Raw genomic sequence first — 24,912 nt, 5'->3', positions numbered from 1 at the left:
ATAGAAATAATTGTAAACATCACACACTTTTACACTTTTTTGTATAATCATATAATTATAGGAGGTGACTCATTTTAAAATTATAATAAATATACCTCCAATTAACCTTTATAATATTCTCAAAATATATAAAATTTCTCTTTTAAAGTATTAGTAAAGAACAAATATAAGTATAAAACTTTTACATATTTTAGGCCCTTATAATAATATATACTCTCAATAGGTGCTGGACGATAAAAATGACTGCTGAATTTTGATGTCTATAATTCCAGACCAAATCCTAAAGCATGTTCACAACGTAAATTTGCCCAGCTTTAGTATGCTTAGTATCAGATTTCCGTTCTAAAGTTAGTTATCCAGTTTACGAACCAATTTACAAAGTTTTCCCCAACTTGTCTGTATGTGTCCGGACATAGTTTTACGACTTCAATGTGCCTAAACTATTCGTATCCATTGTTATTACGTTAATTCCCTAAATAATGAAATTAAATTAATTTTTTATTGTTTTTTTTTTCGTACCCAAGCAGAATAAAAATTAAGAGAGTAATAAGGAACTTAAAATTTACAATAAATCCAAACTGCTTTATTTCAATATTTTTTTCTTTATAAATATAATAATAGCTTCTTGAATAAATTTATACAATCTTAAAAAGTTTCAGAATTATTTTTGTAGTAAAAAAACTATGTAATCATTTTTACCACAAACAGTAAGTCACAAAACGGTTGCATACAAGCTTAAGCATCGCTTTAAGACAAACCTTTCTTGATACATTTCTGTTGTCACCCTGTATGGGGTTGACGTACATTTAAACACTATCTTGGGAGCCTGTACATAAGTAAAGATCCTAACACATTTTTGGAGTATTTACCAGGTCTCACTCGGAAATATAGGAATTACCTTGACATATAATTTATGAATGTTAGAAATAAAAGTATGATGATAAACACAAGGTAGAGGATATGAAGTAATTTATATTACAACAAATAGTTATTGTATTAGGTAAGTTTAAATAATAACACGGTTCAAGGCGTGTTTCTGGGTACATTTCTAGGGTGGATAGGGATTATTTTTATTACGTTCTCTCTAACTAGCTGTAGGATTTTTTTTATTTTCTATTATGATAATGTCATGAGAATAGCTTTTATACCAACATGTTTATAGCTCGTGATTTAATGCTCCATTCGGTTGTAAAGTATTCAATATTCAAGTAGTAACTCACATTATAATTGAAAGTTACTTTGCCCTAAGTCTCTTTAGATATAATGATGTACAACGAAAAAAAACGTCTATAAAACCTTTTAAAATGACATAATATCTCTAAATTCAAGAAGAAATATTGCCTTTCAGTTAGAAGTCATATGATTTGAAGAAAACCAAAAGCCTCCAAGCTTGAAATAGTTATTTATCCTCCAGACACTCGTTGTATTAAACGGATGATACATTAGTTTTACTTTTTACAGTAAAATGTCAGTCTAGAACATTGAGCTGAGTTAACTTTCTAGCACAAGGACCGAGAGATTGCAGAGGTGAATAGTCTGAAACGAAGCCCTTTTTGTAGATAAATTTTATATTTACATACCAGGAAAGAGAGTGTCTACTGTGGCATTTTAAAATTATCATACTGTAACACGTTATGCTATCCAAAGAAAGTCTATGCAAATGGGGTCTAATTCTAAAACTTTAATCTTAAACTGTATTTGATAAAAGTAAAAACTAAACCCAGCCGTATGTCTTTAGAAAGGCAAAATAATGTAATTAAAATTTATTTAAGGAAGAAAGAAAATTCCAGTGTGCTTTGGGAAACAAATACTCCAAAAAAATTATACCAACTGATAAAGTAAAAGATAGATAGATTGCTGTTTTCACCTGTTACATTTCCTTGACTAAGGAATGACCGAAATCTCCAAAGTATTCATTTTTAATTTTGGTAGCGTGATGTATCCACAGGTATTTGGATCTAGTTAACTTTATGATTGATGCCGACAGTTCGTGAAGGTACTCCAAGGCAAACACTGTTTGTTTCATAAATTTGTTTTTCGTGCTGGGTTTAAAACATGCATATTAACTGATTATTGTCTTACTACAAAGTATTTACTTGGACATTTATTAAACAAACCGAAACTATAATGAATAGAACCTACTTTCAATATACAGTAATGGTGTATTTGTATTGTAACATTTTTTAAATAAATCTATGTCTAAATAATTACGATAATTTCAATTAGATCTAGTCTGGTATATAGATATATTAATATTATATTAACACATATTATTGATTTATAACAAACAACATAACGTGATAACTATCTTCAGCATAATGTAAATAGAAATATACATCATTATCAACGTAGTTATTTAAATTTTAAATTTATTAATTTATTAAATACGAGGGTCAGTCAAATATAAACAAGACTTTTAACTTATACGTTTATTAAAGCTAAACAATACAATGATTACATTTTACTGCTTTTTCTACATAGTCTCCCTCAACTCTCACACACTTTTCCCAGCGTGCGGATAGCTTATGGATCCCTTCTTCACAAAAGATTTGAGGTTGTGTCTTGAACCAATTGCACACAAATTCCTGTACTTCCTCATCACTTTCAAAACGGTTTCCACCAAGTGCTTCTTTGAGAGGACCAAAGAGGTGAAAGTCACATGGAGACAAATCTGGGCTGTAGGGAAGATGTTCCAATGTTTCCCAATGAATTTGGCGTAATTTCTCTTGGGTCAAGGCAGCTGTGTAAGGCCTAGCATTATCATGAAGCAAAATGACATCTCTGATTGGCTGATTACGCCTTTTGTTCCGAAAGGCTGCTTTTGCTTGCTCAAGACGTTGACAGTAATAAGCAGCGTTCACAGTACGACGTTCGTGTAAAAATTCAATAAGCAAAACGCCTTTGCAGTCAAAAAAGATGGTGGCAAGAACTTTCCCAGCAGACAACCGTGTTTTGGCTTTCACAGGGCGAGTTTCGTCTTTCCTTCGCCACTCCATTGACGCCATTTTGGATTCAGGGGTGTCGTGATGGACCCACGTTTCATCACAGGTTATTATGCGATTTAAAAAACTATTCCCCTCTCTCTCAAGCCGATTCAAAAGCCTTTGGCTAATGTCTCTCCGGATTTGTTTCTTATCGAGAGTCAGAAGCCGAGGAACCCATCTTGCACAAATTTTCCGAAAACCCAGATGCTCTGTGACGATGGAATGCACACTACCATGACTAATTTCCACTTCACTGGCAATTTCATCTATCGTTCAGCGTCGATCATTTTCAAGAAGTTCACGAACAGCAAAAATGTTCTCATTAGTCAAACTGGTCCTTGGACGCCTATTGTGACTTTCATTTTCAACTGTTTCACGTCCGCCTTTGAACTTTTTAACCCAATCGTACACTTGAGAACGTGATAAAGTCTTATTCATTCATTAACTACCGGTTGTGGTATGTATTATATCTCGGATGAGATAGTTGAATCAAGAAGATCACAGGAAATTGCCTTGTGTTTAGAAAAACACATTAAAACCCAAGCGAGAGATAAACAACGTATAGTGATTTATATTGATAGCCTACATGCGCTGGACAAAATAGTAAACAACATGACTATAGTACTAATGAGATTGATAAAATCCAATGAATCAGACATTGATAGAATAGAAAAAATTATTAGTATATGGCTACAGCTACATGCCTAATGATTCTAGCTTAAGAGAGTGTGTAATCGGCGGTTAAGTGAAGAATTATTTATATACCACAAAATTGGCATGAAAATATCGCAACTTGAACTTCATAAGCAGTAAAATGGAAAGAGAAGAGTAATTTTCTACATCAAATTTCGAAAAAAAACCACGCCCACGCTCTTGATTTTAAAACGTTAAACATCAATTCTGTAGGAAAGAATAGTAGACCAATACTTTTGCAAAATTTTTCATTAGAAAATATTTACCATGAAGTAAGTCGGATTGCAAAATGAATAAATGTAATATGATGAACTTATTAAAGTTCATTCGACCTGTATATCACAGATTCTTCTTAGATTTGCACAATACTTCTGCAGAAGATGAATTAGGACCATTACCTTACACGGAGGAAGTTACAAATAAAAAAACAAGGAATGGCAGAACAAGGACCCTATTTAGATCGAACAGCGGAGTGATAATAACATTTGATAATAGCCTTCTTTTGTCTACATACTTATGAAAAATAGACAAGAACTAAAGCCAATATTATTTTATTACCAAATAATACTGATTTACCCCTCTAAAGTATTTGTAAAAGGTTTTCTTTTACGGGTATTATAATGAAGTGAACAATAGTGCTGATTACATCCTTTAAAAATGCAGAAACAAGTCCTTTGCTTTTAATTAAATATTAATTATAACTATAAGATATTGTATAAGAGTACACCCTATACGTATGTATAAATTCACTAATAGTAATTATCACATTTGTTTGAAAGCTCCCAAGCTGAAGAAAGATTACTATGCAATTATATTCCATCATTATTCTTATAGGAATATAGTTTTTCAATTCAAAACTAAAAGCAATAATTTACCGCATTTTAAAGTAATTTACGTATAAACATATATATATATAAGAAGAAAATGCTGTTTAAAAATATTAGATTGTAAATAAAAAAAATAACTAAATAAAAATTAAAGTAGAAACTCGATGGAAATCTGTTTGCTCAATTCTTATATTCTTTTGTTGAAGAAAAATACAGGCAGTGTAAAATAAATTCTCGCTTAGCGACTGTTTGGTTATCTGATTAGTGTTTTACAAACCTTCTTAGTTGTCACGGCAATTCACTCTCAATCTCTGTCTCTCACGTCTCTCTTTTTAAACTTATAGGTAATGTCATTTCTTTCAAAATTTCCAGTTTAGTTTTCATTCAATACCTTGAAGTGTTCGTTACTTAATATTAGGGACTTCCATTTCCAGCTATCGAAGATGGTTGCCATTCTTCTTCCATTCATACTTGGCTATTGGAACTTCTGTGCTATTGGTAAAGTTCCATTGTTTGTGGAAATACCAATTTTTAAGGATTCATTGAAAATTAATAAACTAGTGAAACAATAGGGAATAAGACTTTTTAACAGGTTGAGGAAATAAAATGTAAAATACATGTGAGTGAGGTAAGGCACTCGGTTCAGTTTTTTTCTCGTTACGTTTACTATTGTAGAATGCTTTTCAAACACATACAGAATTTTTCCGGACATTTTCCATCGTCAGAAATAACCTTCAAGCAAGGGACATACAGAATTTATGCATTTAATGTGTTGACCATTGCATCCGAATTAAATTAATTGTAGCCAAATCTATAAACATGTGACAGTAGAGGGAAAGCGTAATTGCAATAAATTAAGTAAATGTATCTTTAGTGAAGAACTTACAATTAAGTGGTTATATTGTGTTACTTCTACTGTAGCCAATCGTAAAATGAAGGCGGGAAAATAAATAGAGAAATTGAAATATCTTGAAGAAACAACCCTTTAATGAAGAACTTACAATTGAGTGTTTTTTATTGTGTTACTTCTACTGTAGCCAATTGCAAAGAGTTTCTAGTGAATTAGCAAAATCGTAATTGCAGCTGCCAGAGTAAATTGTTTTTAATTATTGAGTTACATTTAAATTAGTATTATTATGCTTTATTGCATTGTAATCAATTGTAAAATGTCTAGTAGGTGCGCGGTGACAAGGTGGAGCCGCTGGCGTAAATAGTTCTCTAGTGAACTACTTAAAATAGAGTGATTATTATGTGTTATATAAATCAGGTCTTTTTATAAAATTTCGGTTTTTGTGACACATAACGATAGTAAGACGCTTAAAGTCTATACAAATCATCTATTATCACGTATACATGCTAAGTAAATAATAACTTGTTATTATTTTGTTTGTCACAAACGCTATATTGTTTACATTAATTTGGGATTCTCTCTTTATTTTTAACAGTACAGTTTTTAACATTTAATTTTTTCAGGGTCTTAAATAAGGATGAGTTTTCTTTTATTTTGAAAAGGAAATATTTGAAATGATAAATCAGTACGAAAAAGACTAAAGTATATTACTAGTAACGAGGAGTTTGAATGTAGTTTTATCCTATCGTTTCTTTTCGACGCCGCTGGGTTGCTTGACGTTGGCACCATTGTTCCTTATTTTCGAGCTTGAGTTAAACCAGCAACTGTCGGGTTAGGGAGCATTTAGTTAGGATAACAGTCATCCTAAAGCAAATGCTGATGCCTTCCCTTTATTTACTTTTGTTTCCGAGACGGTGATGATGAAAGTCTGTTCCGTTGATTATCGGTGCTGTATTTGCTTCGGCTTTTGGTTTTACATTAACTCGGGTCTGAGCTGAACTTGGAAACTACCACTCCTTTCGAACCCTAGATTACTCCCCTCCCCGCTGGCATATCCGGTGCCTTAGGGTTACATAGTATTATAAACTATCCCTTTCCGACGTACACGTTATACGTTTGGCGCCCGAACAAATGGGCGACGAAATTAAACAATATTTTTCTTATAGTATTGCTATAAACAATTAGACAATTAGTTTTTAAATGTTTTAAAACGTTATTTTTCACAAGTCCTTTGCAGTTTTACGCTGGCTGTTGTGAGTATGTCATATTTTGTATACCTCTAATAAAAGGGTTGATTCAGACAAGGCTAAAGGTACTGATGGTGAAAAAGACACGGCTGCACCAGTGTCAACAGAAACTCGACCTACTGTCACGCTTAATGTTCCCACTAGGCAACCGGAAACGATAATAAGAAATTCTCAACGGAACATGATTCATGTTTTGGATGGGTTATCGCTTAAACGCAATTGCGCAACGAATTAATAAAATGCGATATTCAAGTTGCGGGAAAATTCGACGAATTAGGAAAACGATTCGTCGCATATTTACGGTCGGATAAACTAACGACTTCAGAGAGTGAGGTCGAGAACTAAAATAATAGGATGGACTATGCGGGTGCATTAGGAGGCAATCCCGTTTCTCACACCCACAGGGCACTGTGCAGAGACGAGCAGAAAGAAAAGCATGGCTCTTCGTGAAATTCTTGGACTCCCTCCTAACGCTGACAGGAGAACTGTTAGGGCAATGATTTTATCATTTACCGTTAGAGAATCCCAAACTTCAGCTAATGGCACGATGGGAACTCCGCACATAAACGTAGTACATAGCCATCAATCAATGTTAGCGAGTTATTCACTTCCCGCGTATAAACAAACGAATCCTGTCGGACTTCAATAAAAATCAGATGGTTTCGATCTGCACGACGAGTCAAACTTATGGAACCTAGTAAGGAAATGAAATCTTCGTTTTGACGGAGTAAAAGGACCGATCTCGTTTTTGTAGAGATTGGATGAGCTACTCTACGCGTACGGCATTGAACGAAACGACATCCTTAAAGCCATATCAGAGATTTTCCAAAACTCTGCCCTCCTGTGGTATAGGAACAACAAGGACTATTCGGAGGGACTTTGAAACACAGTTTCTCCCTCCTGGATACAAACAAATTCTTGACTACTAGTACAGGAAGCGTAAACAAGATCAAGAGAAACAATTTTAAAACTTTGTCGTGTCTTAATGACATTATTACGCAGAAGAGGCTCGTTTATATTAGACGATCATATCAACATTTTATATTCAAACATTCGTCCCGAGTATAAACTTACGATGAAAAGATAGGAATGTAGGACCATATCTGATATAATCCACCAGGCTGAGCAGCATAAGAAATATTTGAGGGCTTGAAAAACTTACCGGCCTCCTACACTGCTATCACTCGCCCTAGTGCCAGAGACAGCATACAATGCCAAGTAGAAGTTTGATAAACCTCACGAAGCATCTACGGTTAGTGAGAACGGCGTTACAAATACGAAACCCGCTCTAGAGATGAACGAAATTGGTTGCACTATTCATGGCGAGGCGAACTATACGCAAAGACGGACGACTCAAACGAAAATTATGAAACCTAACGTTCAACAAGAGAAACGTGAGCTTAAGTTTAAGTTAAACGTAAGTCAGTTTACACCGTTAGGCGTATGCATGGCGATAGCATATGTTGGAACTGCGTAGAAAAAGGGCATTATATCGAGAATGCCGGGGGCCCAAGACCTTAAGGTGTTTTTATTGTAAATGATAAGGGATATCAACTACCGCTTGCAATTACCACACGAGAAACGGGCGGTGGACTCAGCCAAAAAGGGGTCACCTGAGTCCCAACCGAAGAAATTACGTGTGACCCCAAAAGACTGAAAGAGCTTCGGACAATAGCGATTTTTTCCTAGATCAGTACAAAGTAGCAGAAACATGGACGGGAGGCCACACATCGAAATAGAAATCTATGGTATCACCTTTTTAGATCTATTAGATATTGGGGGCAACTACGTCGATGGTGGGGGGCAATCTAGAAGAAACGAAAACGTACTATTTAAACGCCCGATGAAAATTTGGATGGCTGATGGCCCACATACATTGTTGGAAGAATATTATACGTTCGAAGGCTTGATCTGTTATAGAGAGACAACACATACAGGTCGATGCACTTTGCGTGCCGTCACTCCCGACGTAATAGTTGGTGTCGATTCGATTGAATCGTTGGGGTTGCTGACATATCATTTTCCTCCCCAGACGCGACCGAACGGTAATATTGTCTTATAGAAGAGTGGTGTAGGCGATGTTAGCGGATTGGATCAGCTACCAGAAGATGAACAAGAGGTCTTATAAAAGTTTCTAAGACAGAAATTACCTAAATTTGATGACGTTAAGGGTAAAAGAACACTAGTCGAACATAAGATTCGCCTGATCAATAATACACCTATTAAACGGAGATACTATACGAGAAATCCGGCAATGCAGGCTCTAATATAAAAAGAGTTAGAGCGTATGATCGAAGCTGAAGTGGTCGAACCGTCTTCGAGTCCGTGAAGCTCACCGATCATACTTACCAAAAACCCATCTGGTGCATGCAGAGTTTGTATCAATTTTTGGCCCCTAAATGCAGTCACGGTGAATGATGCTTACCCCTTGCCAAAAATCAACCACATTCTAGAAAAAACTCAAGGAAGCCCACTATATTGAGTCCATCGACCTCACAGATGGATATTGGCCGGTCCCTTTGTCGGATGAAAGTTGGTCTCTGACAGCATTCAATGAACCTGGAAAGGATTTTTCCGATTTCGCGTCATGTCGTTTGGTCTACAGTCAGCTGCGCCTACCTTCCAGAGCCTCATGGATACCGTTACAGTACCAGAATTGGAACTTAGAGTGTTTATCTATCTGAATGACCAGGTTATCGTGAGCCCTAATTTTGAGGCAGATTTGGAGCTTCTTCAAGAGGTTTTTCAACGTCTGAGAAGGGCTTGTCTGAAACTTAACTCTGCCAAATGTCTTCTGAAAAACCGAACTGAAATATCTGGGTCATGTTGTAAACGACAGGGGCATTACACCTAGAGCGATATCATTTTATCACAGAATCTGACCATCAGGCATTGAGATAGTTACAAAAATTACAGACTCCTTCTGGCCAGCTGGCCCGCTGGGTGTTGGACTTCAGCAACATGATATGGAAATACTGTTCCGGAGCCTTGAACAAAGTGGCTGACGCTCTGTCTCGGAATTTGGTCTATAAGCAACAGATTGAACTTGTAGGAACGTTTACGGGTGAAAATTGTTCAGCTTATAAAAGAAGACAGATAAACAGAAGAACACGTCAGGAACAAATTACGGATAAATCCAATGATGTAAGGATGGTTGATAGGAACCGTCGGTATAAAAGGCTATACGGATGGCCGCAAAGGGTGATTCACGATATAGAAACTGCAGGCCATTTGGGTATTAAAAAATCCGCCGTAAAGCTCTCTCAATGTTACTATAGGCCAGGTTAGTTTCGTGATGTAAAAGCATACGTTAGAAAAAATGTGTTACGTGTCATGGGTATAAAGTTGAACAAACCAAGCCCTCCGAGAAGATGTATTTTCGTAAGCCACAAGTTCCGTGGTACACGGTTACCACAGATATAGTGGGCCCTTAACCACGATCGAAGAGTGGAAATCGCTTCATATTAGTATGTCAGGATTACTACAGCAAGTGGTTAGAACTTTGTCCATTTAGATATTCTACAGCTGATAATGTATTAAAGAACTTTAAAGAAATTATTTTGTTCAGATACGGTGCAACCAGCGTTTTAATAACGATACTGGGTCTCAATTTGTTTCAAACACTTTTCGGGATCTTTGTAGGGAGTGGAACTTCGATTGTCTACTAACGGCACCTTATAGTCCTCAGAGCAATCCAGTAGAACGCTCTAACCGCGTCATCAAAACCCTAATATCTCAATTCGTTGGTGAAGACCATCCATCGTGGGATGTTAAACTAAGTAAGTTTAGATATGCATTAAACACAGCCAACCACGAATCAAAAAACTTCACGCCAGCCATTCTTAACTTTGAACGCGAGCTGAGACTGCCTAGAGCAATATGTGGACCTGCATTTGAGTACTCCGGCGACCAGGAAACGACTACACGAAAAGAACGGCACGAAAAAACGAATAGAAGTATTTTAAAACATTTATAAAAGCTGTCACTGCAACTTAGCCCGCGCTTTCCAGAGGCAGCCTTGATATTATATACTGAGACGTCTGTTCTAACCCAAAAACCATCCCCCGCAGACTACCAGCGGCCTCCTGCCAGCGGTCCCTCACCACCACAGTCCCGCCCGTCGCCCACACCAGCACCTCCAGCACCCCCAACGCAGGCCTCTGCTGACAAGCCGTTCAAAAACATTCTGTTGCTGAGTGACTCGCATCCCAGATATTCTTCAAAGCAATGTAGTGTACAGTGAGCATTTGTGGAGTGTTGTCCGGGGGAACGATTGTAGATATTAAGTATGGATTGTTAAGTTATTTAGATGTTAATTTATCAGTTATTTATTTTCATGTTGGATGTAATGACCTTAGGCAAGGCTATCGTGAGGGGCCAGGGTACAATGGAGGGCATGGGAAACGTGAGGCTCTCCACAATATGGCTGACTTACTCTTCACTGCCAGAACACAGTTTCCTAATTCAAAATTAATCCTCAATAGTGTTCTCATCAGAAAGGACATTGGCTACCGAGCCCTTTTTGACTTTAATGCTCAATTGGAGTTAATGTGTACAACTTCGGTGTTACTTTCATTGAGGCAAACTGTTGTGTTAGCAGGAGAGACCTTGCCCGTAACGGCGTTCACTTTAGCCGTAGAGCTGTCTCTCGTTTGGGTTCTATATTTGTGGATAATGTTGCTGATGTACTTAGTGGACTGAAAATTCAGTGTCGAGATGGAGTAACTCCTGCTGTTGGCTGGAAGTCCGGACCGGGGGGTGAAGTTGAAAACTGTCACCTGAATAGTGAGAGCTCTGACTCCCCTCGGGTTTCGGAAAACTAGCTGATAGGGGGGGGGGCAAATCATTTTTCGGGGTTGCTCACTTGAACATGCGTCCTCTAAACACAGGGTTCGCCGAAATGTCTTCTTTAGTGAGTGATTTAGATTTTGATATCTTCGGAGTCTCAGAGAATTGGCTACATCCTGACACCCCTTCACACTTTTTCAATATACCAGGGTACTCTATGGTGCGTTGCGATAGGCAGCCCAGAGAGAAAGAAAGTAGATCAGCAGGTGGTGGTGTTGCCTTGTACATAAAGAAATAAATTGCGTATGAGCAATACATACTACCAGAAAACTTGGACACTGGTATACAACACATATGTGTGACAATGAATGTGAAGGGGAAAAAGCTATGTGTGTGTGTGTTGTATATCGGTCGCCTCGTACTAGACATACCTGCTTATCACATCTATTTCGCTCCCTGTTTGTGGATCTTGCGGTAAAGGTTGACTGAGTCATCTGTTTGGGGGACACCAACATCGATCTACTGTCAAAGTCATGCAGTAAAGCAAGTTATTTACGCCAACTCTTGAAAGCTAACAATGCCATTCAGCTGATAAAAGAACCAACAAGGGTAACGAGACACTCGGCTACACTTCTGGACCACATCATAGTTGACAAGTCGGCCGAGGTTGAGAAAAATGGGGTAATCGATGCGGCAAACATTAGAGACCACATATTTATGAACATTACCGACTTGTATACTAAAAAAAAACACATGCAGAAAAAAATAAAAACATTGTCACTTCACATCTTTAATATGTATTTTGGATTACACTTAATTTAAACACCATTACAAATTAATTTGATTACAGTAAACGAGGTATGGGCCACATAATATTCGTTTATAATGAGTTCACACTTGCATAGGGTTTTTACCGCGTTTATCGCTCCCTCAACTCAGTTATTATCATTCACTCAAGGGCCGTTTTCTGTTTCAGTTTATAATTTGTATCAAAGATCCTGTTGTTTGGTTATAAAGATTTAGAAAGCAGTGTAGGTAATAGATTCCTCCACCTAAAAAGTTTGTATTATATTAGATGTCTACCCGCATTGAGGTTTCAGAATAGAATCCATGAATAAAGTAAACCATTTAGAACCATACCTAAAAATTTAGATCGTGTCAGAAATAGGAATTTTAAGTTTTAGGTGGAGTGTTATTCTTTCGTAAAACATAAGCTGAAACAACAACTAAAACTCTTTGTTTTACTCGGAAACAGCGTTTGACAACTTGTCTTTCAATTACCTACAAAGAGTAAAAGTCGTTTGTAACCTCGTTTGTAAACAGAGAAATAATTTTTGCCAAAAAGTAATATTAAGTTTGGAAGGCAAGAAACCCACAAATATGTATTAGGGGCAAACTATGTCTTACGCAAAATCCAAAGGTATTCAACAATGAGTATATGTTAATTTAACTATTCTAACAAAGTACACTGGAATCTAATAAATTTAAGTACCAATGTACGAAGCCAAATATAGTTCAGAAATGAATGACAAAAGTAACAAGAAGGCCTTGTAAACGGAAGTGAAAGCCAAAACCTCAAAGACGTTTGTAGTGTTAGTGGAGCCGTTTAATACGTCCCATCAAAAATAATAATAGCGCCATACCATTACAGGGAGCTTTTTAGTTGCTAAACCCGTTTCATTTTCTGTATTCTAGTGAACTAAAGATCTCATGAGACAATGAAACTACTCAAGCAACACAAGCAACACTCGTGCTTTCTCTAATTCCTCAGAATTGACGAAGAGCCAATCCCGAGCTCAGGGTAAATCAGTCCCAATATCGAGTTGATGGCTGACGCTTAACGAAATCACCTGCGATTTCGAAAGCGTTGATTAAGATTAACAGAATATGTATGTGTGATATTTCAACATAAAGATGATTGTTTTCCTGTTAATTTACGTATAGCGGAGTCTCCGTTCACTACAACGAAAGTATTTTAGATTATTCATGACAATTATTAGAAACGGTTTGATCTCGAGTGTATAGTATCACTTAAGTAATCAATTTACAGATTTAAATAACAACTTATGTATAAAAAATCTAATTATAACTTTGCGGTGGCATCTGAATGTGTATATCGAAGTGCATTAAAAATAATGAAAGCGTTTATGAGTTCATCTAATAAAGTAAGGCAAATCACAAAATAAATATTTCTTATATAAGAGTTATTACACACTCCGTACATTGCAAGAGAAAAAGACAGATATAGGAGAGAAGATAGATATAAATAAGGAAAAGGGATTAAAAATTAAGGAATAAAGTATTTGGTCTTATAAACCTTAAAGAGTGCCCGATTGGTAGTGAAAGATCTAATTACATAGAGCAATCTGAAGACCAGGTTTGGGCGCAAAAGAAAATATTTTCCGTTTGATGTGTGGAAATAGCATGAGTCAAATTTATTTACCATAATGCCTCAAAATAAAATATATATCATTCAGAATAATGTATTACTATATATTAAGATATTTAACAACCGTGCTGCATTTGAATTAGAATGAGAACGTGTTATTGTACTATTTTTTAATCCGCTATATTATTTATTTTTATTTCTTAAACAGTTTTAAATCTGGTTCGATAAAGATTATTGGTTTTTCTGAATTGTAACAACCAGAAAGGCTTTGCTTTTTTTTAATGCATGTAAAAATTTTCAAAGTTAAATATTATAATCATCTTAGTAATTAGAAACAATCCCTGAACACAACCTCTAAATATGTTTTGTTCTATGTCTTTAAAAAAATAGCAGTTTAAATGTTACAATACAAGCAGTTATCCCGGACATTAAAATTGTTAACCGTTGCTGTTTGATACTCACAAAGGAAAAACAAATAAATCAAAACAAATTCTTATGAACGCCGGATTTTCCTGTCAAGAGGTATGAATAATAAATTCTCTGTGCACAAAGAAAGGCTTTATTACAACTTTGTTATGTATTACGCAAGTAAAACACACATATATTTACATTTACTGGTAATCTAAACTGATTTACAAATATATAGTCTTTATTCGTTTTATAACTCACGCTGCAAATAGTTATAGTAAAAACTAAAAATAAATTCCGTAATGAAAAAAGCATAGGTGTCTTTGAGATAGTAAGATCACTTTGTTAACATATTACAATGTATAACAATATACAAAATTCCCAAACAAATATTACCTTCCATACAAACTTCAAACCGAAATAGAGTTTCTGCTGCCTTTTATACACTATACTTCTCTATGTACTTCAGGGACGTGAATAGCTTTGCCTGGAAAAGCTTTTGGATATTGACACCCTTTCCTCATGGGTGTCAAGAATATTCCATACACAGATTCTAGGATAACAAATCTTTTTTACGTTTTTAATGTAATGAGAAGTCTTTTGTTCTTCTTACAAAAAAGTGTCATCCAAAAGATTTAACGTTTGACACTTTTCGTCACCATTGTGCTAGTTTACTTAGAATGGCTCAACTGGTAAGCCTATTTTACTCAACTACCATTCTTAACATGTTGTTAAAATATTCTTATCTTACTCTAAATCCCATCTTAGCAACGTCTATGTAGATCCAACTTCACTGACTTACACTATTATATAAAAATTTAAATGTCCTAAATTGAGTAAAGAAAATTGTCAAAGACCACCAGCGTTAAGGGTAGAATTTTGAATACACTGGGTTTACCTTTAAAGCCTTGTTAAGGAAATACATCCTATTATATTTTAAACTTTTCCAACCCTAGATTATGTTTTTGTATAATATTAAACATAATTTAAATAGCGAACATCATGTGGCACACAATATTATTGAGAATGTAAATATCCGGTAGTCGATAGTCAACATTAACTTTTTATTATGTTAGTATATATATATATATATATATATATATATATATATAATATTTTTGGAATGGGATTGTACTTCTCAAAAATTTTTATGCCTCTACGACACAAAAAAGTATCATACGATGTCTACGAGTTCGGAGAACGATATCGGGAATTGTTGAAAATATGTTAAATAATTTGCTCTCAGATTATTTATACGTTTGGGCTGTATAAAAAAACCTGACAGGAGGCCCTGAGAGGCAGATATAAATTTCGAAATAGGTTTGGAACGTTAGCCCCTAAAACCGTTTAGTGTCATCGGGTTAAATGCCATGAGTGGAAATATAAACAAATACAGAATATAATATCATAACCCACAGAGAGTAACTGGTTTAGTATGTTTATTAGCGCTCACGTATATTACTAAATGTCTGATAGCACGAGGAGGTCTCTCCATAACCTAATCCCATAAGGCACTAGATATATAAAATCGTTAATAAACAATTATCAGGGACTATTTGTTCAGTAATAGATACAAAACTATAAGTTAAAAATTAATAAAACATTGTAGTGCATTAAATTTTGACCATAGTAGTGCTAATTCCGTAAATTTAATATGTGAAATCTTCTTGACATGGTACTGTAAAAAATAAATCCCAAAGACCACATTCATGAACGATAATTTATTCTAGTTTAAAAAGATTTCATGAGGTGTGCACTGAAAGTAAAAACTGAATAAAAAAGGTTTAAACTATGTAGAGCAGTAAGTTTGTATATAGCAGCCAATCATGGGGGCCTTTGATTGTGTTAGACATCCTGCAAAGTTTTCTCGTCTCCAGTCAAAAACTGTTTCAATAGTCCCATACTCAGTCCAATAGCATACGAGAAATTGGGGTTCTAGTATCATCGGATATAGACAATAGACAATAGACAATAGACAATATTATTTATTTCCTTTAAGGACATTTTACAATGTAATTGGATACGTCAAAACAAGAAGGACAAACAGCATTTTTTGAGATCATTAGGTTACTTATAATAAAGATCTTACAATTTATAGAACTTATAGGCTTATAGTATTAAAAATAGTAATCAGTTGCCTAGCTAATTTCGGAAAAATTATAGTCCCTTGTACTCTGCCACAGTATAAAAGGCTTGGTCTTTAATCCAGTATGTTACAAAACATTTAAACTTGTTAAAAGGCAGATTTCTAATAGGCAATGGTAGTTTGTTATACAATATGAGCTGTTGATAAACATGACTATTTAAAGTTTTTGAGAGTCTTACATATGGAGTTATAAGGTTGTTTCTATTTCTAGTTAAATCGTCATGATTCAAGTTTTGAGCAGCAAAGGAGTCTATATTCTGTTTAACATGAAGCAAAGTACTTAAAATATATAAGGATGGAACTGTGATAATTTTTAATTTCTTAAATCTAGCCTTACATGGTTGTCTCAAGGTTAGGCAGTCCAGAACTCTTCATGGCCTTTTTTTTTGCCATATGAAGACCTTAGAGGCATGACAGGCGTTGCCCCAAAGGCGAATTCCATAGTTCATTTGTGAATGGAAAAAGACCATAGTATACAATTAACAACGTTTGTTGGCCTATAGATAATTTAAGTTTCCCAAGAAGAAAGACAATGCGGGATAGTTTTTTTACACAAATTTAAAATGTGGGGGTTCCCAGCTCAAGCTGTTGTCCAGTGTAAAGCCTAGTAATTTTACTTCGCTACTTACATTACTAGTAACAGGAACATCCCTGAGAGAAAAATAGATCAGTTCAGTTTTGCTATTATTGGTAACTAGATTATTAGAATCAAACCACCTTTTTGCATAAGTAAAGGCATTAGACAGGTTATGTTTTTACAATTTCAAAATTACTATCAGAAACAGAGTAGAGTGGTATCATCGGCATAGAGTACACAAAAAGTTGGAATATTACAATATATATCATTAACAAAGATTAGATACAAAAAAGGTCCAAGAACGGAGCCTTGTGGGACACCAGCTTAATAACATCATCATACATCGAGCTGATGTCATCTACAACCACTTTTTGCTTACGACCAGATAAATAAGATTTGATCAAGTTTAGTTCCTTTTTTCTGATACCATAGAAATATAGCTTATCGTACAAAATATTAAAAGACAGGCAGTCAAACGCCTTTGTTAAATCTATCAAATTAGATGCAAACTAATGTGTCTATTTTCAAAACCATTAATAATATACTCTACAATTGCTTCCATAGCTAAAACTGTGTTGTGTTTGGGACGAAACCCATATTGATGGCTATACAATAAGTTATTACCATTAAAATATTCATGAAGTTGTAGGATCATGCAAGATTCTATAATCTTTCCAATGATGGGTACGATGGCTATGGGTCGATAGCATTCAGGAGCCTTTAAGTCCCCTTTTTTAAAAATAGGTGTGATCTTGGTAAGTTTTAAACCTTCAGGGAAGATTCCCATGTCTTAGTACTAGATTAATTAAAAAAGTTAACGGTTTGACAATAAATTCACCAACAGTTTTTTACAACATAGTTTGACAGACCAAACACATCTTCGCTTTTAGAGTTGCTAAAGGTGTGAAATAGTTTGAGACACTATTTCCATACTGACCGGTTGCCAGCAGCTAAAACCAGAAACAGGGATAGGCTTATCAATAGTTTACAATAAAATCATTATGGTTGTTGTCATTTAAATCTAGATCAACATCACTATGTACATTTTTTTGACACATTTACAAAATAGCTATTGAGACAATCAGGAGAAATAGGTATGACATTTTTAGGTTTAATATAGCATGATTCACTTCTTATAACTTTCCATGCCATTTGGCACTTGTTTTTGGCATTAATAATGAGGTTTTTATTGGCTGTTTTCTTTGCATTTGTAAATTTCTCTATTATATAGCTTTCTGAAAGTTACGTATCTATTTTTATCAACTAAGTCTTCTGTACATTTCCACTTATCATACATTACTAGCAAGAATTTCCGCATCATTTCAAGCTGCGGAGTAAACCAGTTTTTTGTATTTGAGCTTTGGTTGGGCCTAGCACTGGTTTTTTACACTTAACATTTTACTACCGGACAATGGTGGTTAAACACAGTACATAAAATATCGATAAAAGTTACAAAGGCAACATTCACATCTACATTTTGATACACAGAAGACTCCAGACAACAGAAGACATACAATTTATAAAATTTTCTAATCTAACATCATTAATTAAGCGTTTTGTTTTCTTTTGTTTGACTGGACTAGTCTTATTATTACAATGCTTGAGGTTTAGACCAACCCATACACCGGCGTGGCGTGATCAGATATAATATCCTGGGCTATCAAGGAGACTTCAAAAGTAATTCTGAGTTAGGTTAGTGTATATGTTAGTGTATAGTGTATATGTATCCAAACATGCCCCAAGCGGGTTTGGATTCTGATTAGTACAATATAGGTCAAACGACCTTAACAAATTTTGCAATTCGACCAGTTTCATTACTTCTCTTATTTAACAGGTCTACATTTAAGTCACCGGCAATGGCTAAAACATTCATTGGTTTTAACATATTTACTTGTAACATACAATAAAAGATTTTCAAGATTTTCAATAAAATTTTTAAAATTACTTTCAGGTGTACGGTTGATGATGCTAAGAATAACAAGATTTAGGCTAAGTAGCCTAGCTGCTGCACCCTCACATATATTATCTTGACAGAAGGACGAGATATCGATGCCTTCAAAAGGACAAGTCTTTCTTCACAAAGATTGATGATCCACCATGCGGGGACTGTCTAACAAAAAAGTTGGCCAGCACAAAACCATGGGGCACATAGTAACTCACTTCGTCAGAACAGAGCCAGTGTTCATTTAGACAGATAATGTCGGCCGGTTTATCATTCAAGATGGCCTCTAACTGACCTAGTTTATTTCTCAAATATCTTATGTTCAAAAAGCCAAACATTCACCAAACACGCCTGGCTTATTGTTTCTTGATTCCTCCTCAACACTTAAGTTCACACTTGCTATTTGATTGTTTGACACTAAAAAACTTTCTTGACTCCGCCCATCACTGCGATATGTTTTGGGGGGCCGAAATGATTATATAAAAGTGCCTTCGGCCACAGATTTTGGTGCATCAATTCCTCACCCAAGTTCATGGGGTACTCCCACCTTAAAAGAGCTGTAACTGCTATATCTTTGTCACAAGTTTATTACAATGAAAAACGGCATCACCTTTAAGGCTATGCAGGTAGTCTGTGATTGACTGAGCGGACACAACTGGGTCCAAATCGGACAGAAAAAGCCACATCTCATGCGTTTTGCCGGCTTAAGAGGATTACTGTCGCTTACCTTCAAAGTTCCACGCACTACCTTGTTTTTAACTTCACTTCTTAGAAATGTCACTGTAAGTTGGGGCTGATCCAGTGGCAGGCCTTCTCCTTTCCCTCTGTATCAGGAACTATAGATATGTTGGAGTCCATTTTGCTCCCATTGATAGAATAACCTTCAGATCTCTTCTTGTAGTTGTTGTTCCAACCGCTTTTTCCTGTAGTTGACAGCCGTCCATTCGGTACTAGACTTTTGTAAAAACTCTATTACTGTTTGAGAAGGACCTAACCTCCTGTTGGCGACCTCTATTATTATTGTCTCCAACTCCACTGAAATTCCTCGTTTTCTGCGAGAAGGCTTTTTTCTCAGTGCACTCTGTGATAGTCACTCACGACGTCTAAAGAATTTGGAAAACGTTCGTCATCGTCTACCAAAACTTTACTCTCGACGTTTTCTCCACAGGTCTGAGAGTTTGGTACCGTTGCATTATCGATTGTCGAATCGAAAATCCTGGATTCTTGCCACAGCAGAAAAAGATTTGACTTTCCCTTCAATTTGGCCGGTGTTGTAAACATCCGGTTTTACACTAACCCTATATGCATCTGCTGCCACTAGAAAATTTATCAAATTTCTCATTTAGAGCTAAATTGTCATTTACTACGTTTTTCACACTAGCAAACAGTTTGTCAACAGTAATAGATTAAGTTAATAAGCCCGTCAATGTCTTTTGAACTGTTCAGCAAACTTGGTTAACCTTAAACCACAAGCTTCACAAGCCCATCTAGATTTTTCCGCTAGAATCTTCATATATTCATTATTCCACATCAGTGATTGACACACACACGCACAGTGAAAACCAATTATTACAAAAAAATTTCACACTGTAACGCACTGTCATCTTCTTTAACTAAATTTTTACACACCGGACAAAACTGACAGCTATCACAAGCCATGATATTCAAAGATGATATTTCAATTGATATTTCACTTAAGGACAGGACCGCTTTCAAAAGCTACCTCTATGCAAATAATACTTTATAAGAGGCTTATATATGATGTAGTCAATATAAGGATCACTGAATCTTAGGACTAAATCGTTTTTGATATACTATATATAGTTAAAACTTAGTCAATTATAATTGTAATGTAACTTGTATTATCGTCCAAAAAAGTAAATGCTGCATTATCATAATCAGTTTTCTTTTTAAATAAGTTAATGCAAATAGCATTTACTATCATAATACCGTTACAAGTAATGCATAACTAATCCAATTGTATTATAAATCAAGATCACAAAATAAATAAAAAAGATATACTTGTGTGTGGTTTTGCTGTGTGTTTTACAGTGAAATAACACGCTTCCGCATATATTTATTTCATTCTTTCCCATTATGAGGGCAGAAACACACACATTAGAGTATTCAGTTCATCTCGTGTATAAACGCCTACATTGTAAAGTTCACTTTTCTTCCAGCTTCAGATGCAATCGTCCTTTGGAGTACGGTATGGAGATTTGGCAGTCAGTTATTAAGTCCTACAGCACCAGGTACATTGATTGCAACGTGTTCATTTAAAAGTTCTCTTACTCTATGAGTAGAATGCGGACGTTTTTTACCCTTTTAGACGAATTTGGACTTAAAATTCCATAATTAAATTCTGTCTATACAGCATTGTATTTGTTTTTTTTTTTCTTGGTTAAATAAGGAACTGTGAACTGCTGTACTTTCCTGCGTTTTCAACTTTATGCCACATCCTTAGTTAGATGAACTGTCCTAGTTAAGTACTTCGTACAACACAACTCCATGTGCATTAATCGATGACGGAGAAATTTAGTCCTCCGCCAGGGTCATAAATTAAACCCGTAATAATTATCGTACCTACTCTCACCGGTTTAATTGGTTTCTATTGGCTTCACATTACCATGCGTACACTTTACAGATAATTCACCAACCATATTTCCATTTTCTCAATTTTATTCACCTAACATAATACAAAATAATCAAAACGACATAATACTTTTCTATAGCTACATATTTTAGTTTTAAACGTATACAAATAATTATATTTAATTTCATATTAATTCATCATACACTAAGGTTTTTTTTACTCGGTATGACATAAATAACAATATTTTATAATAAATAGGTGTGTATACCATTCCTTAGTTTTATACGTATATATCTATTTTTAGCTTCATAACAGTGACCTCATTTAATAACTTAGTTTCATATCTTCATAATTTGGCCTAGCTACTATGTCTTGCCTTGTACTATATCGATCTTCAATATGTTCCACCTAGAAAAAAAATTATAACAACAAATTCCACTTAATGTAAAAACGGCTTTTTTATTACAAGAACAATGTTATATATCAAACACTTTCACGTTTTAACTTTAAGGCTTAAAAATATAGCAATGTAGCAACTTTTAACATGGTTTGTAAGTATGAAAACGTATATTTTATATTGCGTTATTGGCTGGCTATCAATACACTAATTTAAAACATTATTTTACCTGTTAACATTATATATATATATACATATATATATATATATATATATATATATATATATATATTTATATAATATTGAAAAAGTTTATATATAAATACTACAATTAAAAACGCCAAAATAATATAACCAAGGCTTGTTGCTGTCATGCGTACGTACGTTCAATGAAACATCTTCCATATAAGTATAGAATTGTTACCATTATTATTCTGCAGTTATTCTTGTTTACTACAGTCTATTCTGGTTTTTTATACTAGGGTTTGTAGTTTGTTAATAGTTTGTAGATAAGGGTGCTCCTTATCACCTGAGTTGTACGTTCTTAATTACAAAAACATAAAGATCACTTTTATAGAAGATAGCTTTGACATAGAATATTTATACTTCGAGAGCATTAAACCTGCCTTTACACTCCATCCTTGAAAAATGTATCTATGTATATGTATTTATTTCTTTACAACAATCAACCCAACTTGGTAAACGTGTGATATTTGTGCTTTAGCCCAGTTTCATTACTTTATGAACTGGGTAGCCTGACTTCCTCTAGTAGCATGTTTTCTACACTAGTACCCTCATGTAACTTAAAATTAGTTTTATTATTGTTATTATGCTTACCATAGTTCTATGACTACTTCAGACGCCCTCTGGGTCCTTGTTATGCTGAAAGCCGGACAGTCCAGTCTTCAACCTCTTCCCGTAACACGACGACACTATTAAATTTCATTGTGTTCCTGATCTAACCTCATGTTTCCTGCAGTGCATAGTCCAAAATATATATTTTAACATCATTTTATATATTTAAGTTGTAGATTAAAAAAAGAGTAACATATATTTTTAAAGGTTTTATAAACTGGAAAAATTAATATTGTCATTAAATACATGTATATGTGATTCTCAATGAATTGCTTTATATGAAAAAAATAAAAACTATAAATACTTAGATGAAATATACTTGTATATTACTTAGTAACTAAGAAGAAATATGATCATAAAACAATCTTCTCTTTACTTCACATCGTCAGATACGTGAACAACTAAAGTTAATGGACTTACTTAACTGATTAATATAATAAAAGTTCTATTGAAGATTGACTTTCATCTTTTAACTGTCCTACAGTATTATTTTTCGTCTATTTTAATGAAAGTTGGATGAAACTGGAACGACGATAACAATCTTGAACCGTCGTAAACAAGGGTGACACTAACTGCGTGGTTGAAGTGTTGCATTCAGCTCAAAATGTCTTAGCAACTCTCCGGTTTTTTCGTTTCCCCTTAGGATAGTGCATTGAAAGCTTTTAATTAGATTTTAAAATCCGCTTATTCAAGTTTTAAAAATAGAATATCATTTCTTATTATATAAAAACTTAGAAAATCCTAAGCGCTTCTGATAGTTTTACAACTCCAAAAAGCCAAGTGTGTGCTTTACTATACGCAAAGGGTTCTATAGAAAACATATAAGACCATGTTCTATAAGCCTCAACCACTTAGCCATAGTGACATTTAGTTGAGTAGGTTGCAAGTGAGGATTCTCAGAATGCAATCTCGGAATCAGAGCCAGACATAATTTCCTAAAATGATTTTACAGGACACTTAAATCAGAAGAATGGTCACTTATGTAGAATAAAATGTATACATTATCACCTTCCTACAAAACCATTAACAAATCTGTAAGAAGTAACACCTAGAACGAAGATTTAGCACTGTTCCTCTGATTATCTAAAGTAGTGTTTATAGTTTGCTGTTACTTTGAAATGTGCTCACTCATTTAGTTTCTCAATGTGCTCACTGATTTTTGAGCACTTCTATTTTATTTGATTATAACAACAATTAAATAGTCAATATATCATTTTTTCTTAATTTAAGTGTATTTCTAAAGCCTATATAAACTAGTATGCAGTAGACTTTCGTTGTGTTATAGACAATTCAAATTCACAAACTTCTTAATCATAATAACTATTTGCAGTTTAAAAAAAGGAATTTTTTAAAATATTTTACTGTGTGAGCAAAAGTTATCACCTCTCGTGGAAGATCGAATCAGTTGTTTTAAAATGGCGGCGCATCTATATTGAATGTTAAGCATTAATACTAGTTGATAGCATGCTCCTCACTCCAATCGTCCCTGGCTTTTGCAAGAGTATATAATGATTTACAAAATTAAAAGCTTAAAATAGTTTATACTTAGACCGGAAGTTTTAATGTTTTTATTTCAACTTATGTAAATACCTATCGGCAATTTTATCAGGGCGTTCTTAGTAGTTCATCGTTTTTGACCAAATTAGTTTTTGATAATTAACGAAAAATTTTAAAAGTTGAAGATGTGGTCTCTATTGCTCTATGAGTGTAATCTACGATACTATTCCAGACAGGAGGCATACCCAAGGTACAATCGAGCCATGAACCACTTTTGGAACTGAAACTTGCCCAACACTGATATGTAAAATTTTTTCAAAGCATTATAAATGGTTTCCTCCAGAAAACATGAACATGTTAAAGTGTGCTAAGCAAAGATTACTTCGGTATGTGTAGTAGGTATTTATTCCATAAAAATGTAAACTTTAAGACTATTCATATCTTACGTCCGCAGCTACATGACGGCCTAGTATATCTGATTGAGTTATATACTGAGTTGTTATTTATAATTTGTATTATCAGACTTTGTAAGCACCAGCAACATGAGTAATAGGGACTCAATACTGTTGGATGAAATATAATCGCCAAAATATTATAATTAGCTTTCACCAGATTCACGCTTGCTGAACTCCACCGGACAGAATAATTTACCATGACAACGTGCAGTTTGTTTGACATGTATAACAGAACCTTACACAAGGAATGGTATTTAAATGAGA

Source organism: Homalodisca vitripennis, chromosome X, assembly GCF_021130785.1.
Source record: "Homalodisca vitripennis isolate AUS2020 chromosome X, UT_GWSS_2.1, whole genome shotgun sequence".
Taxonomy (NCBI): domain Eukaryota; kingdom Metazoa; phylum Arthropoda; class Insecta; order Hemiptera; family Cicadellidae; genus Homalodisca; species Homalodisca vitripennis.
Note: the sequence above shows the minus strand (reverse complement) of the source record.